This window comes from Ambystoma mexicanum, chromosome 1p (genome assembly GCF_040938575.1).
Source record: "Ambystoma mexicanum isolate Mex_15411 chromosome 1p, UKY_AmexF1_1, whole genome shotgun sequence".
Taxonomy (NCBI): Eukaryota; Metazoa; Chordata; class Amphibia; order Caudata; family Ambystomatidae; genus Ambystoma; species Ambystoma mexicanum.
The window spans coordinates 156,067-170,322 of NC_090921.1; the positions used below are offsets into that span (position 1 = coordinate 156,067).

General features: G+C 48.4%; 7 non-coding genes and 3 pseudogenes across 7 annotated transcripts; all 10 read right to left on the bottom strand.

Moving 5' to 3' along the window:
* Positions 1-128: 128 nt before the first annotated feature.
* On the bottom strand, positions 129-351 carry LOC138460511 (U2 spliceosomal RNA; annotated as a pseudogene).
* A 2,708-nt stretch (positions 352-3,059) lies between these two features.
* LOC138464395 (U2 spliceosomal RNA) lies at positions 3,060-3,250 on the bottom strand. The gene has a single exon (XR_011266980.1). It is a non-coding gene; the product is annotated as a U2 spliceosomal RNA (small nuclear RNA).
* Positions 3,251-3,873: 623 nt separating this feature from the next.
* Positions 3,874-4,064, bottom strand: LOC138464406 (U2 spliceosomal RNA). The gene has a single exon (XR_011266991.1). It is a non-coding gene; the product is annotated as a U2 spliceosomal RNA (small nuclear RNA).
* Positions 4,065-4,687: 623 nt separating this feature from the next.
* On the bottom strand, positions 4,688-4,910 carry LOC138460522 (U2 spliceosomal RNA; annotated as a pseudogene).
* A 2,710-nt stretch (positions 4,911-7,620) lies between these two features.
* LOC138464417 (U2 spliceosomal RNA) lies at positions 7,621-7,811 on the bottom strand. The gene has a single exon (XR_011267002.1). It is a non-coding gene; the product is annotated as a U2 spliceosomal RNA (small nuclear RNA).
* A 623-nt stretch (positions 7,812-8,434) lies between these two features.
* On the bottom strand, positions 8,435-8,625 carry LOC138464429 (U2 spliceosomal RNA). The gene has a single exon (XR_011267013.1). It is a non-coding gene; the product is annotated as a U2 spliceosomal RNA (small nuclear RNA).
* A 623-nt stretch (positions 8,626-9,248) lies between these two features.
* Positions 9,249-9,439, bottom strand: LOC138464440 (U2 spliceosomal RNA). The gene has a single exon (XR_011267024.1). It is a non-coding gene; the product is annotated as a U2 spliceosomal RNA (small nuclear RNA).
* Positions 9,440-10,062: 623 nt separating this feature from the next.
* LOC138464451 (U2 spliceosomal RNA) lies at positions 10,063-10,253 on the bottom strand. The gene has a single exon (XR_011267035.1). It is a non-coding gene; the product is annotated as a U2 spliceosomal RNA (small nuclear RNA).
* A 622-nt stretch (positions 10,254-10,875) lies between these two features.
* Positions 10,876-11,066, bottom strand: LOC138464462 (U2 spliceosomal RNA). The gene has a single exon (XR_011267046.1). It is a non-coding gene; the product is annotated as a U2 spliceosomal RNA (small nuclear RNA).
* A 623-nt stretch (positions 11,067-11,689) lies between these two features.
* On the bottom strand, positions 11,690-11,912 carry LOC138460533 (U2 spliceosomal RNA; annotated as a pseudogene).
* Between the last annotated feature and the right edge of the window lie 2,344 nt (positions 11,913-14,256).

The following is a 14,256-nucleotide window of genomic DNA, read 5'->3' on the forward strand; positions in this document are numbered from 1 at the left end:
TGACACAACAGCACCTTTTCCGAAACACTGGAAAAAAAAAACACATTTAAACAAAAAAATATTGCAAAGTGCTCTTCTTTCAAGAATTGCTCAGTCTTTCTTTTTCACAGCATTGTTTTCCCCAAGTGGGGAAGTGCACCAGTCCTGGAGGTACTGCAATACCAAGTTGATGCGTGGAGTGGACAGAGCAAGCTCCCATTCCATCTCCCGGTTCCAAAAATCAATTTAATATATGGTCCCCAGATAGAGGACGTATCAGATATTAAACTGATAAGAACAGATTTTTTCTTTTTTTTTTTTCGGTCTCCACTTCACCCCTTCAACCGTCCCAAACCTCCAATTTAAAAAAATGCCAATCAAAAAAATCCAAATCAAAAAGCCAATAAAAAATACACAAATTTAAAAAACACCAAATCAAAAAAAAACACCAAAAAATTCCAACTTCCTCAACAGACTATACAATTTTTTTTTTTTTTTTTTTCCCCCCTTTTCTTTTCCTTTTTTCTTTTCTTCACCTTTCATTTTATTTTATTCATTTTTCCTTATTTCTCACATCTTCTTTTCCCATTCCGGTACTATTTGAAAGATGCCTTCCCATCTCTAATGACTGACCGACTCCGGTCAGATCTCTGTCTCCTCAACTTTCGCTCAGTCTTCTTCAATAACCGAATATCCACCTCCTCGTTCTTCTCACTGTCCGATGCAGACTGCAAAACACCAGAACTATTCGACGTCTCCATCCCCTTAACTTGCCCCATTCCTTCAGCTTTTTTAATAACCACTCTTTCTCTCTTCAAAAGATTCTCGACATGCGATGTTAAAGAAGGGGGCAACACTGAATCTTGTTCAGCCGAAAAACCTCCCACCTCAGGGATCAAAGTACCTTCTCTCCCTACTGACTCCCTAGCCTGTGCCGCATCCTCTATCTCAAACTGCTCTCGTTTGTAAGCCCGATACGACCTGAATAACTCTTGATGGTCCTCTAAATCATCATCCTCCCATTCTCTATCAATCCGAGCTAGTAAATAACCTTCTGCAACCAATTTTTCACGCGCAGGAGAAAATATCCCCTCCTCTCCAAAGTCCTTCGGCCATTGTTCCATCATTTCCCTAACTTCATCTTCCGTTAACAACTTTCCAACATTCTCTGTAACCATCTCCTCCACCTGTTCCCCAACCACCAAACAAGCTGCGACCCCACCATCCTCCCGATTAATTCCACTGCCACTGGCTGTTTGAACATATGAATCTTTGTCTATCCCCTCCCTTCCACTAGCTGTTTGAGCAATATCTTCTTCATCTATACTCTCTGCAGATCCTTTCTCATCTACCGCTACAATTTTTCCCACATCATCTCCCCGTGCCGTATCCACGATTTCAACCAACTTCTCTTTCTTCCTCAAATCTTCCAACGTGCTAATCAGATTTGTCTCAACTTCACGAACCCCACTGTGAAAACCACCTTCACTAGCAGCTTGTGCATATGTACGCCGGGTAGTCGGGCATGACACTGCAACATGTCCTTCCATATCACAAACAGTACACATCAGCTTCTGATCACAGTCCACTATTTTATGGTCCGGATTACCACAATTCCAACATTTATCTTTCGGGCAATCCCGTTTTGCATGTCCAAACTGTCGACAAAACCTACAAAACACTGGCTGGTTGGGGTAATACAAATACCCATTCTGTTCCAAAATCTTAAACACCCCCGGGGGGTGATGTAAACCTCCAATGCCGTCTGGATGTTTCTTTAGCACCACAACAAATCTCCGATCACCGTTAAAATACCCAAATTTATTCCTTTGAACTTGACCTCCTCTCACTTCTTCACAATAATGCAATAACCAATTCCTAATTTTCTCTGCTGACACGAATGGATTGTACATATGTACAGTTAATGGAACAGTTTGTCGGACGAAACAAAGCTCCACCAGAACACCTTCCAAAATACTACTATTCTTCTTTTCCATTTTGTACACTTCATATGCACTCAAGGAAGAGACTTCGTCTACAAAAGTAATATCATACGTGCAAGCGTTTCTGTGCTCTTGCATACAATAAATTTTGTCTTTGTCTGCTTGTAAAGCCTCAAAAAGTACCTTATTAACAACATAGTCGAAATCCTTTACTTCTTGGAAATCCTTCTGGACGGCAATCCGAACTGAATATCTCAACTGCGTTGCCGGCGGTAAAACACGGGATGTTTCAGCCATGCTGGGGGAGTTCTCTGACGCGTTCCCCCTCAAATCTTCCACTCGAAACTCGTCCAGCCCGAAAGATTCTCCGGCCCTTCAAGGCATGATCAGTAGCCCACTCCCTGACCCGAAGGTCAGGGAGGCCAGCTGTAAAAGGAGTCTACCTTGGACTGGGCAAGCCAGACAGCTAAGGTGAATCCCGACACTTGATCATAGCCAAAAGGCCGAGAAGCGATGCCCACAAAAGCTTTGCCTGAAAGACTGCTGCTCGGCAGCTCCCCTGCTGACTCGGAGCAACGCTCTGCGGCAGAGCCCCAGATTCCTCGGCCAAGAATAGCATTTGCATGACCAGCATGCCCGGCGGTATGGTAAGCATATTTTGCATGGCTCCGCCCCAAGATTTACATGGGTCCCACAGCGCCTGGTGCGAGACGGCCAGACACAGGCTGCAGAGCTCCACCCAGCCAAGCTGCAGCCCGGCCTGGCACTGGCCCCGTCACCTAGCGGCCGAAAGTCACCCTCAGCTGCCCAGGAGATGCTCCCCCAAGTGCGTCCCCCTCAGATAAGGCTTGGCCGTTCGGGGCCGTTCGGGGACTTTCAGGGGTGAGGCAGGGCAAGGACAGTGTCCCCCATCTCCTCCTTGTGCTGCTGGCTGGCTGGCTGGCTCCTTTGCCTTGCTTTGCAGCTCCTGTGAAAAGCAAGCAAAAAGGGCAGACTTTTTTTTCCTCCCGTGACACAACAGCACCTTTTCCGAAACACTGGAAAAAAAAACACATTTAAACAAAAAAATATTGCAAAGTGCTCTTCTTTCAAGAATTGCTCAGTCTTTCTTTTTCACAGCATTGTTTTCCCCAAGTGGGGAAGTGCACCAGTCCTGGAGGTACTGCAATACCAAGTTGATGCGTGGAGTGGACAGAGCAAGCTCCCATTCCATCTCCCGGTTCCAAAAATCAATTTAATATATGGTCCCCAGATAGAGGACGTATCAGATATTAAACTGATAAGAACAGATACTACACTTGATCTTAGCCAAAAGGCCGAGAAGCGATGCCCACAAAAGCTTTGCCTGAAAGACTGCTGCTCGGCAGCTCCCCTGCTGACTCGGAGCAACGCTCTGCGGCAGAGCCCCAGATTCCTCGGCCAAGAATAGCATTTGCATGACCAGCATGCCCGGCGGTATGGTAAGCATATTTTGCATGGCTCCGCCCCAAGATTTCCATGGGTCCCACAGCGCCTGGTGCGAGACGGCCAGACACAGGCTGCAGAGCTCCACCCAGCCAAGCTGCAGCCCGGCCTGGCACTGGCCCCGTCACCTAGCGGCCGAAAGTCACCCTCAGCTGCCCAGGAGATGCTCCCCCAAGTGCGTCCCCCTCAGATAAGGCTTGGCCGTTCGGGGCCGTTCGGGGACTTTCAGGGGTGAGGCAGGGCAAGGACAGTGTCCCCCATCTCCTCCTTGTGCTGCTGGCTGGCTGGCTGGCTCCTTTGCCTTGCTTTGCAGCTCCTGTGAAAAGCAAGCAAAAAGGGCAGACTTTTTTTTCCTCCCGTGACACAACAGCACCTTTTCCGAAACACTGGAAAAAAAAAACACATTTAAACAAAAAAATATTGCAAAGTGCTCTTCTTTCAAGAATTGCTCAGTCTTTCTTTTTCACAGCATTGTTTTCCCCAAGTGGGGAAGTGCACCAGTCCTGGAGGTACTGCAATACCAAGTTGATGCGTGGAGTGGACAGAGCAAGCTCCCATTCCATCTCCCGGTTCCAAAAATCAATTTAATATATGGTCCCCAGATAGAGGACGTATCAGATATTAAACTGATAAGAACAGATACTACACTTGATCTTAGCCAAAAGGCCGAGAAGCGATGCCCACAAAAGCTTTGCCTGAAAGACTGCTGCTCGGCAGCTCCCCTGCTGACTCGGAGCAACGCTCTGCGGCAGAGCCCCAGATTCCTCGGCCAAGAATAGCATTTGCATGACCAGCATGCCCGGCGGTATGGTAAGCATATTTTGCATGGCTCCGCCCCAAGATTTCCATGGGTCCCACAGCGCCTGGTGCGAGACGGCCAGACACAGGCTGCAGAGCTCCACCCAGCCAAGCTGCAGCCCGGCCTGGCACTGGCCCCGTCACCTAGCGGCCGAAAGTCACCCTCAGCTGCCCAGGAGATGCTCCCCCAAGTGCGTCCCCCTCAGATAAGGCTTGGCCGTTCGGGGCCGTTCGGGGCCTTTCAGGGGTGAGGCAGGGCAAGGACAGTGTCCCCCATCTCCTCCTTGTGCTGCTGGCTGGCTGGCTGGCTCCTTTGCCTTGCTTTGCAGCTCCTGTGAAAAGCAAGCAAAAAGGGCAGACTTTTTTTTCCTCCCGTGACACAACAGCACCTTTTCCGAAACACTGGAAAAAAAAAACACATTTAAACAAAAAAATATTGCAAAGTGCTCTTCTTTCAAGAATTGCTCAGTCTTTCTTTTTCACAGCATTGTTTTCCCCAAGTGGGGAAGTGCACCAGTCCTGGAGGTACTGCAATACCAAGTTGATGCGTGGAGTGGACAGAGCAAGCTCCCATTCCATCTCCCGGTTCCAAAAATCAATTTAATATATGGTCCCCAGATAGAGGACGTATCAGATATTAAACTGATAAGAACAGATTTTTTCTTTTTTTTTTTTCGGTCTCCACTTCACCCCTTCAACCGTCCCAAACCTCCAATTTAAAAAAATGCCAATCAAAAAAATCCAAATCAAAAAGCCAATAAAAAATACACAAATTTAAAAAACACCAAATCAAAAAAAAACACCAAAAAATTCCAACTTCCTCAACAGACTATACAATTTTTTTTTTTTTTTTTTTTTCCCCCCTTTTCTTTTCCTTTTTTCTTTTCTTCACCTTTCATTTTATTTTATTCATTTTTCCTTATTTCTCACATCTTCTTTTCCCATTCCGGTACTATTTGAAAGATGCCTTCCCATCTCTAATGACTGACCGACTCCGGTCAGATCTCTGTCTCCTCAACTTTCGCTCAGTCTTCTTCAATAACCGAATATCCACCTCCTCGTTCTTCTCACTGTCCGATGCAGACTGCAAAACACCAGAACTATTCGACGTCTCCATCCCCTTAACTTGCCCCATTCCTTCAGCTTTTTTAATAACCACTCTTTCTCTCTTCAAAAGATTCTCGACATGCGATGTTAAAGAAGGGGGCAACACTGAATCTTGTTCAGCCGAAAAACCTCCCACCTCAGGGATCAAAGTACCTTCTCTCCCTACTGACTCCCTAGCCTGTGCCGCATCCTCTATCTCAAACTGCTCTCGTTTGTAAGCCCGATACGACCTGAATAACTCTTGATGGTCCTCTAAATCATCATCCTCCCATTCTCTATCAATCCGAGCTAGTAAATAACCTTCTGCAACCAATTTTTCACGCGCAGGAGAAAATATCCCCTCCTCTCCAAAGTCCTTCGGCCATTGTTCCATCATTTCCCTAACTTCATCTTCCGTTAACAACTTTCCAACATTCTCTGTAACCATCTCCTCCACCTGTTCCCCAACCACCAAACAAGCTGCGACCCCACCATCCTCCCGATTAATTCCACTGCCACTGGCTGTTTGAACATATGAATCTTTGTCTATCCCCTCCCTTCCACTAGCTGTTTGAGCAATATCTTCTTCATCTATACTCTCTGCAGATCCTTTCTCATCTACCGCTACAATTTTTCCCACATCATCTCCCCGTGCCGTATCCACGATTTCAACCAACTTCTCTTTCTTCCTCAAATCTTCCAACGTGCTAATCAGATTTGTCTCAACTTCACGAACCCCACTGTGAAAACCACCTTCACTAGCAGCTTGTGCATATGTACGCCGGGTAGTCGGGCATGACACTGCAACATGTCCTTCCATATCACAAACAGTACACATCAGCTTCTGATCACAGTCCACTATTTTATGGTCCGGATTACCACAATTCCAACATTTATCTTTCGGGCAATCCCGTTTTGCATGTCCAAACTGTCGACAAAACCTACAAAACACTGGCTGGTTGGGGTAATACAAATACCCATTCTGTTCCAAAATCTTAAACACCCCCGGGGGGTGATGTAAACCTCCAATGCCGTCTGGATGTTTCTTTAGCACCACAACAAATCTCCGATCACCGTTAAAATACCCAAATTTATTCCTTTGAACTTGACCTCCTCTCACTTCTTCACAATAATGCAATAACCAATTCCTAATTTTCTCTGCTGACACGAATGGATTGTACATATGTACAGTTAATGGAACAGTTTGTCGGACGAAACAAAGCTCCACCAGAACACCTTCCAAAATACTACTATTCTTCTTTTCCATTTTGTACACTTCATATGCACTCAAGGAAGAGACTTCGTCTACAAAAGTAATATCATACGTGCAAGCGTTTCTGTGCTCTTGCATACAATAAATTTTGTCTTTGTCTGCTTGTAAAGCCTCAAAAAGTACCTTATTAACAACATAGTCGAAATCCTTTACTTCTTGGAAATCCTTCTGGACGGCAATCCGAACTGAATATCTCAACTGCGTTGCCGGCGGTAAAACACGGGATGTTTCAGCCATGCTGGGGGAGTTCTCTGACGCGTTCCCCCTCAAATCTTCCACTCGAAACTCGTCCAGCCCGAAAGATTCTCCGGCCCTTCAAGGCATGATCAGTAGCCCACTCCCTGACCCGAAGGTCAGGGAGGCCAGCTGTAAAAGGAGTCTACCTTGGACTGGGCAAGCCAGACAGCTAAGGTGAATCCCGACACTTGATCATAGCCAAAAGGCCGAGAAGCGATGCCCACAAAAGCTTTGCCTGAAAGACTGCTGCTCGGCAGCTCCCCTGCTGACTCGGAGCAACGCTCTGCGGCAGAGCCCCAGATTCCTCGGCCAAGAATAGCATTTGCATGACCAGCATGCCCGGCGGTATGGTAAGCATATTTTGCATGGCTCCGCCCCAAGATTTACATGGGTCCCACAGCGCCTGGTGCGAGACGGCCAGACACAGGCTGCAGAGCTCCACCCAGCCAAGCTGCAGCCCGGCCTGGCACTGGCCCCGTCACCTAGCGGCCGAAAGTCACCCTCAGCTGCCCAGGAGATGCTCCCCCAAGTGCGTCCCCCTCAGATAAGGCTTGGCCGTTCGGGGCCGTTCGGGGACTTTCAGGGGTGAGGCAGGGCAAGGACAGTGTCCCCCATCTCCTCCTTGTGCTGCTGGCTGGCTGGCTGGCTCCTTTGCCTTGCTTTGCAGCTCCTGTGAAAAGCAAGCAAAAAGGGCAGACTTTTTTTTCCTCCCGTGACACAACAGCACCTTTTCCGAAACACTGGAAAAAAAAACACATTTAAACAAAAAAATATTGCAAAGTGCTCTTCTTTCAAGAATTGCTCAGTCTTTCTTTTTCACAGCATTGTTTTCCCCAAGTGGGGAAGTGCACCAGTCCTGGAGGTACTGCAATACCAAGTTGATGCGTGGAGTGGACAGAGCAAGCTCCCATTCCATCTCCCGGTTCCAAAAATCAATTTAATATATGGTCCCCAGATAGAGGACGTATCAGATATTAAACTGATAAGAACAGATACTACACTTGATCTTAGCCAAAAGGCCGAGAAGCGATGCCCACAAAAGCTTTGCCTGAAAGACTGCTGCTCGGCAGCTCCCCTGCTGACTCGGAGCAACGCTCTGCGGCAGAGCCCCAGATTCCTCGGCCAAGAATAGCATTTGCATGACCAGCATGCCCGGCGGTATGGTAAGCATATTTTGCATGGCTCCGCCCCAAGATTTCCATGGGTCCCACAGCGCCTGGTGCGAGACGGCCAGACACAGGCTGCAGAGCTCCACCCAGCCAAGCTGCAGCCCGGCCTGGCACTGGCCCCGTCACCTAGCGGCCGAAAGTCACCCTCAGCTGCCCAGGAGATGCTCCCCCAAGTGCGTCCCCCTCAGATAAGGCTTGGCCGTTCGGGGCCGTTCGGGGACTTTCAGGGGTGAGGCAGGGCAAGGACAGTGTCCCCCATCTCCTCCTTGTGCTGCTGGCTGGCTGGCTGGCTCCTTTGCCTTGCTTTGCAGCTCCTGTGAAAAGCAAGCAAAAAGGGCAGACTTTTTTTTCCTCCCGTGACACAACAGCACCTTTTCCGAAACACTGGAAAAAAAAAACACATTTAAACAAAAAAATATTGCAAAGTGCTCTTCTTTCAAGAATTGCTCAGTCTTTCTTTTTCACAGCATTGTTTTCCCCAAGTGGGGAAGTGCACCAGTCCTGGAGGTACTGCAATACCAAGTTGATGCGTGGAGTGGACAGAGCAAGCTCCCATTCCATCTCCCGGTTCCAAAAATCAATTTAATATATGGTCCCCAGATAGAGGACGTATCAGATATTAAACTGATAAGAACAGATACTACACTTGATCTTAGCCAAAAGGCCGAGAAGCGATGCCCACAAAAGCTTTGCCTGAAAGACTGCTGCTCGGCAGCTCCCCTGCTGACTCGGAGCAACGCTCTGCGGCAGAGCCCCAGATTCCTCGGCCAAGAATAGCATTTGCATGACCAGCATGCCCGGCGGTATGGTAAGCATATTTTGCATGGCTCCGCCCCAAGATTTCCATGGGTCCCACAGCGCCTGGTGCGAGACGGCCAGACACAGGCTGCAGAGCTCCACCCAGCCAAGCTGCAGCCCGGCCTGGCACTGGCCCCGTCACCTAGCGGCCGAAAGTCACCCTCAGCTGCCCAGGAGATGCTCCCCCAAGTGCGTCCCCCTCAGATAAGGCTTGGCCGTTCGGGGCCGTTCGGGGCCTTTCAGGGGTGAGGCAGGGCAAGGACAGTGTCCCCCATCTCCTCCTTGTGCTGCTGGCTGGCTGGCTGGCTCCTTTGCCTTGCTTTGCAGCTCCTGTGAAAAGCAAGCAAAAAGGGCAGACTTTTTTTTCCTCCCGTGACACAACAGCACCTTTTCCGAAACACTGGAAAAAAAAAACACTTTTAAACAAAAAAATATTGCAAAGTGCTCTTCTTTCAAGAATTGCTCAGTCTTTCTTTTTCACAGCATTGTTTTCCCCAAGTGGGGAAGTGCACCAGTCCTGGAGGTACTGCAATACCAAGTTGATGCGTGGAGTGGACAGAGCAAGCTCCCATTCCATCTCCCGGTTCCAAAAATCAATTTAATATATGGTCCCCAGATAGAGGACGTATCAGATATTAAACTGATAAGAACAGATACTACACTTGATCTTAGCCAAAAGGCCGAGAAGCGATGCCCACAAAAGCTTTGCCTGAAAGACTGCTGCTCGGCAGCTCCCCTGCTGACTCGGAGCAACGCTCTGCGGCAGAGCCCCAGATTCCTCGGCCAAGAATAGCATTTGCATGACCAGCATGCCCGGCGGTATGGTAAGCATATTTTGCATGGCTCCGCCCCAAGATTTCCATGGGTCCCACAGCGCCTGGTGCGAGACGGCCAGACACAGGCTGCAGAGCTCCACCCAGCCAAGCTGCAGCCCGGCCTGGCACTGGCCCCGTCACCTAGCGGCCGAAAGTCACCCTCAGCTGCCCAGGAGATGCTCCCCCAAGTGCGTCCCCCTCAGATAAGGCTTGGCCGTTCGGGGCCGTTCGAGGCCTTTCAGGGGTGAGGCAGGGCAAGGACAGTGTCCCCCATCTCCTCCTTGTGCTGCTGGCTGGCTGGCTGGCTCCTTTGCCTTGCTTTGCAGCTCCTGTGAAAAGCAAGCAAAAAGGGCAGACTTTTTTTTCCTCCCGTGACACAACAGCACCTTTTCCGAAACACTGGAAAAAAAAAACACATTTAAACAAAAAAATATTGCAAAGTGCTCTTCTTTCAAGAATTGCTCAGTCTTTCTTTTTCACAGCATTGTTTTCCCCAAGTGGGGAAGTGCACCAGTCCTGGAGGTACTGCAATACCAAGTTGATGCGTGGAGTGGACAGAGCAAGCTCCCATTCCATCTCCCGGTTCCAAAAATCAATTTAATATATGGTCCCCAGATAGAGGACGTATCAGATATTAAACTGATAAGAACAGATACTACACTTGATCTTAGCCAAAAGGCCGAGAAGCGATGCCCACAAAAGCTTTGCCTGAAAGACTGCTGCTCGGCAGCTCCCCTGCTGACTCGGAGCAACGCTCTGCGGCAGAGCCCCAGATTCCTCGGCCAAGAATAGCATTTGCATGACCAGCATGCCCGGCGGTATGGTAAGCATATTTTGCATGGCTCCGCCCCAAGATTTCCATGGGTCCCACAGCGCCTGGTGCGAGACGGCCAGACACAGGCTGCAGAGCTCCACCCAGCCAAGCTGCAGCCCGGCCTGGCACTGGCCCCGTCACCTAGCGGCCGAAAGTCACCCTCAGCTGCCCAGGAGATGCTCCCCCAAGTGCGTCCCCCTCAGATAAGGCTTGGCCGTTCGGGGCCGTTCGGGGCCTTTCAGGGGTGAGGCAGGGCAAGGACAGTGTCCCCCATCTCCTCCTTGTGCTGCTGGCTGGCTGGCTGGCTCCTTTGCCTTGCTTTGCAGCTCCTGTGAAAAGCAAGCAAAAAGGGCAGACTTTTTTTTCCTCCCGTGACACAACAGCACCTTTTCCGAAACACTGGAAAAAAAAACACATTTAAACAAAAAAATATTGCAAAGTGCTCTTCTTTCAAGAATTGCTCAGTCTTTCTTTTTCACAGCATTGTTTTCCCCAAGTGGGGAAGTGCACCAGTCCTGGAGGTACTGCAATACCAAGTTGATGCGTGGAGTGGACAGAGCAAGCTCCCATTCCATCTCCCGGTTCCAAAAATCAATTTAATATATGGTCCCCAGATAGAGGACGTATCAGATATTAAACTGATAAGAACAGATACTACACTTGATCTTAGCCAAAAGGCCGAGAAGCGATGCCCACAAAAGCTTTGCCTGAAAGACTGCTGCTCGGCAGCTCCCCTGCTGACTCGGAGCAACGCTCTGCGGCAGAGCCCCAGATTCCTCGGCCAAGAATAGCATTTGCATGACCAGCATGCCCGGCGGTATGGTAAGCATATTTTGCATGGCTCCGCCCCAAGATTTCCATGGGTCCCACAGCGCCTGGTGCGAGACGGCCAGACACAGGCTGCAGAGCTCCACCCAGAGAAGCTGCAGCCCGGCCTGGCACTGGCCCCGTCACCTAGCGGCCGAAAGTCACCCTCAGCTGCCCAGGAGATGCTCCCCCAAGTGCGTCCCCCTCAGATAAGGCTTGGCCGTTCGGGGCCGTTCGGGGCCTTTCAGGGGTGAGGCAGGGCAAGGACAGTGTCCCCCATCTCCTCCTTGTGCTGCTGGCTGGCTGGCTGGCTCCTTTGCCTTGCTTTGCAGCTCCTGTGAAAAGCAAGCAAAAAGGGCAGACTTTTTTTTCCTCCCGTGACACAACAGCACCTTTTCCGAAACACTGGAAAAAAAAAACACATTTAAACAAAAAAATATTGCAAAGTGCTCTTCTTTCAAGAATTGCTCAGTCTTTCTTTTTCACAGCATTGTTTTCCCCAAGTGGGGAAGTGCACCAGTCCTGGAGGTACTGCAATACCAAGTTGATGCGTGGAGTGGACAGAGCAAGCTCCCATTCCATCTCCCGGTTCCAAAAATCAATTTAATATATGGTCCCCAGATAGAGGACGTATCAGATATTAAACTGATAAGAACAGATTTTTTCTTTTTTTTTTTTCGGTCTCCACTTCACCCCTTCAACCGTCCCAAACCTCCAATTTAAAAAAATGCCAATCAAAAAAATCCAAATCAAAAAGCCAATAAAAAATACACAAATTTAAAAAACACCAAATCAAAAAAAAACACCAAAAAATTCCAACTTCCTCAACAGACTATACAATTTTTTTTTTTTTTTTTTTCCCCCCTTTTCTTTTCCTTTTTTCTTTTCTTCACCTTTCATTTTATTTTATTCATTTTTCCTTATTTCTCACATCTTCTTTTCCCATTCCGGTACTATTTGAAAGATGCCTTCCCATCTCTAATGACTGACCGACTCCGGTCAGATCTCTGTCTCCTCAACTTTCGCTCAGTCTTCTTCAATAACCGAATATCCACCTCCTCGTTCTTCTCACTGTCCGATGCAGACTGCAAAACACCAGAACTATTCGACGTCTCCATCCCCTTAACTTGCCCCATTCCTTCAGCTTTTTTAATAACCACTCTTTCTCTCTTCAAAAGATTCTCGACATGCGATGTTAAAGAAGGGGGCAACACTGAATCTTGTTCAGCCGAAAAACCTCCCACCTCAGGGATCAAAGTACCTTCTCTCCCTACTGACTCCCTAGCCTGTGCCGCATCCTCTATCTCAAACTGCTCTCGTTTGTAAGCCCGATACGACCTGAATAACTCTTGATGGTCCTCTAAATCATCATCCTCCCATTCTCTATCAATCCGAGCTAGTAAATAACCTTCTGCAACCAATTTTTCACGCGCAGGAGAAAATATCCCCTCCTCTCCAAAGTCCTTCGGCCATTGTTCCATCATTTCCCTAACTTCATCTTCCGTTAACAACTTTCCAACATTCTCTGTAACCATCTCCTCCACCTGTTCCCCAACCACCAAACAAGCTGCGACCCCACCATCCTCCCGATTAATTCCACTGCCACTGGCTGTTTGAACATATGAATCTTTGTCTATCCCCTCCCTTCCACTAGCTGTTTGAGCAATATCTTCTTCATCTATACTCTCTGCAGATCCTTTCTCATCTACCGCTACAATTTTTCCCACATCATCTCCCCGTGCCGTATCCACGATTTCAACCAACTTCTCTTTCTTCCTCAAATCTTCCAACGTGCTAATCAGATTTGTCTCAACTTCACGAACCCCACTGTGAAAACCACCTTCACTAGCAGCTTGTGCATATGTACGCCGGGTAGTCGGGCATGACACTGCAACATGTCCTTCCATATCACAAACAGTACACATCAGCTTCTGATCACAGTCCACTATTTTATGGTCCGGATTACCACAATTCCAACATTTATCTTTCGGGCAATCCCGTTTTGCATGTCCAAACTGTCGACAAAACCTACAAAACACTGGCTGGTTGGGGTAATACAAATACCCATTCTGTTCCAAAATCTTAAACACCCCCGGGGGGTGATGTAAACCTCCAATGCCGTCTGGATGTTTCTTTAGCACCACAACAAATCTCCGATCACCGTTAAAATACCCAAATTTATTCCTTTGAACTTGACCTCCTCTCACTTCTTCACAATAATGCAATAACCAATTCCTAATTTTCTCTGCTGACACGAATGGATTGTACATATGTACAGTTAATGGAACAGTTTGTCGGACGAAACAAAGCTCCACCAGAACACCTTCCAAAATACTACTATTCTTCTTTTCCATTTTGTACACTTCATATGCACTCAAGGAAGAGACTTCGTCTACAAAAGTAATATCATACGTGCAAGCGTTTCTGTGCTCTTGCATACAATAAATTTTGTCTTTGTCTGCTTGTAAAGCCTCAAAAAGTACCTTATTAACAACATAGTCGAAATCCTTTACTTCTTGGAAATCCTTCTGGACGGCAATCCGAACTGAATATCTCAACTGCGTTGCCGGCGGTAAAACACGGGATGTTTCAGCCATGCTGGGGGAGTTCTCTGACGCGTTCCCCCTCAAATCTTCCACTCGAAACTCGTCCAGCCCGAAAGATTCTCCGGCCCTTCAAGGCATGATCAGTAGCCCACTCCCTGACCCGAAGGTCAGGGAGGCCAGCTGTAAAAGGAGTCTACCTTGGACTGGGCAAGCCAGACAGCTAAGGTGAATCCCGACACTTGATCATAGCCAAAAGGCCGAGAAGCGATGCCCACAAAAGCTTTGCCTGAAAGACTGCTGCTCGGCAGCTCCCCTGCTGACTCGGAGCAACGCTCTGCGGCAGAGCCCCAGATTCCTCGGCCAAGAATAGCATTTGCATGACCAGCATGCCCGGCGGTATGGTAAGCATATTTTGCATGGCTCCGCCCCAAGATTTACATGGGTCCCACAGCGCCTGGTGCGAGACGGCCAGACACAGGCTGCAGAGCTCCACCCAGCCAAGCTGCAGCCCGGCCTGGCACTGGCCC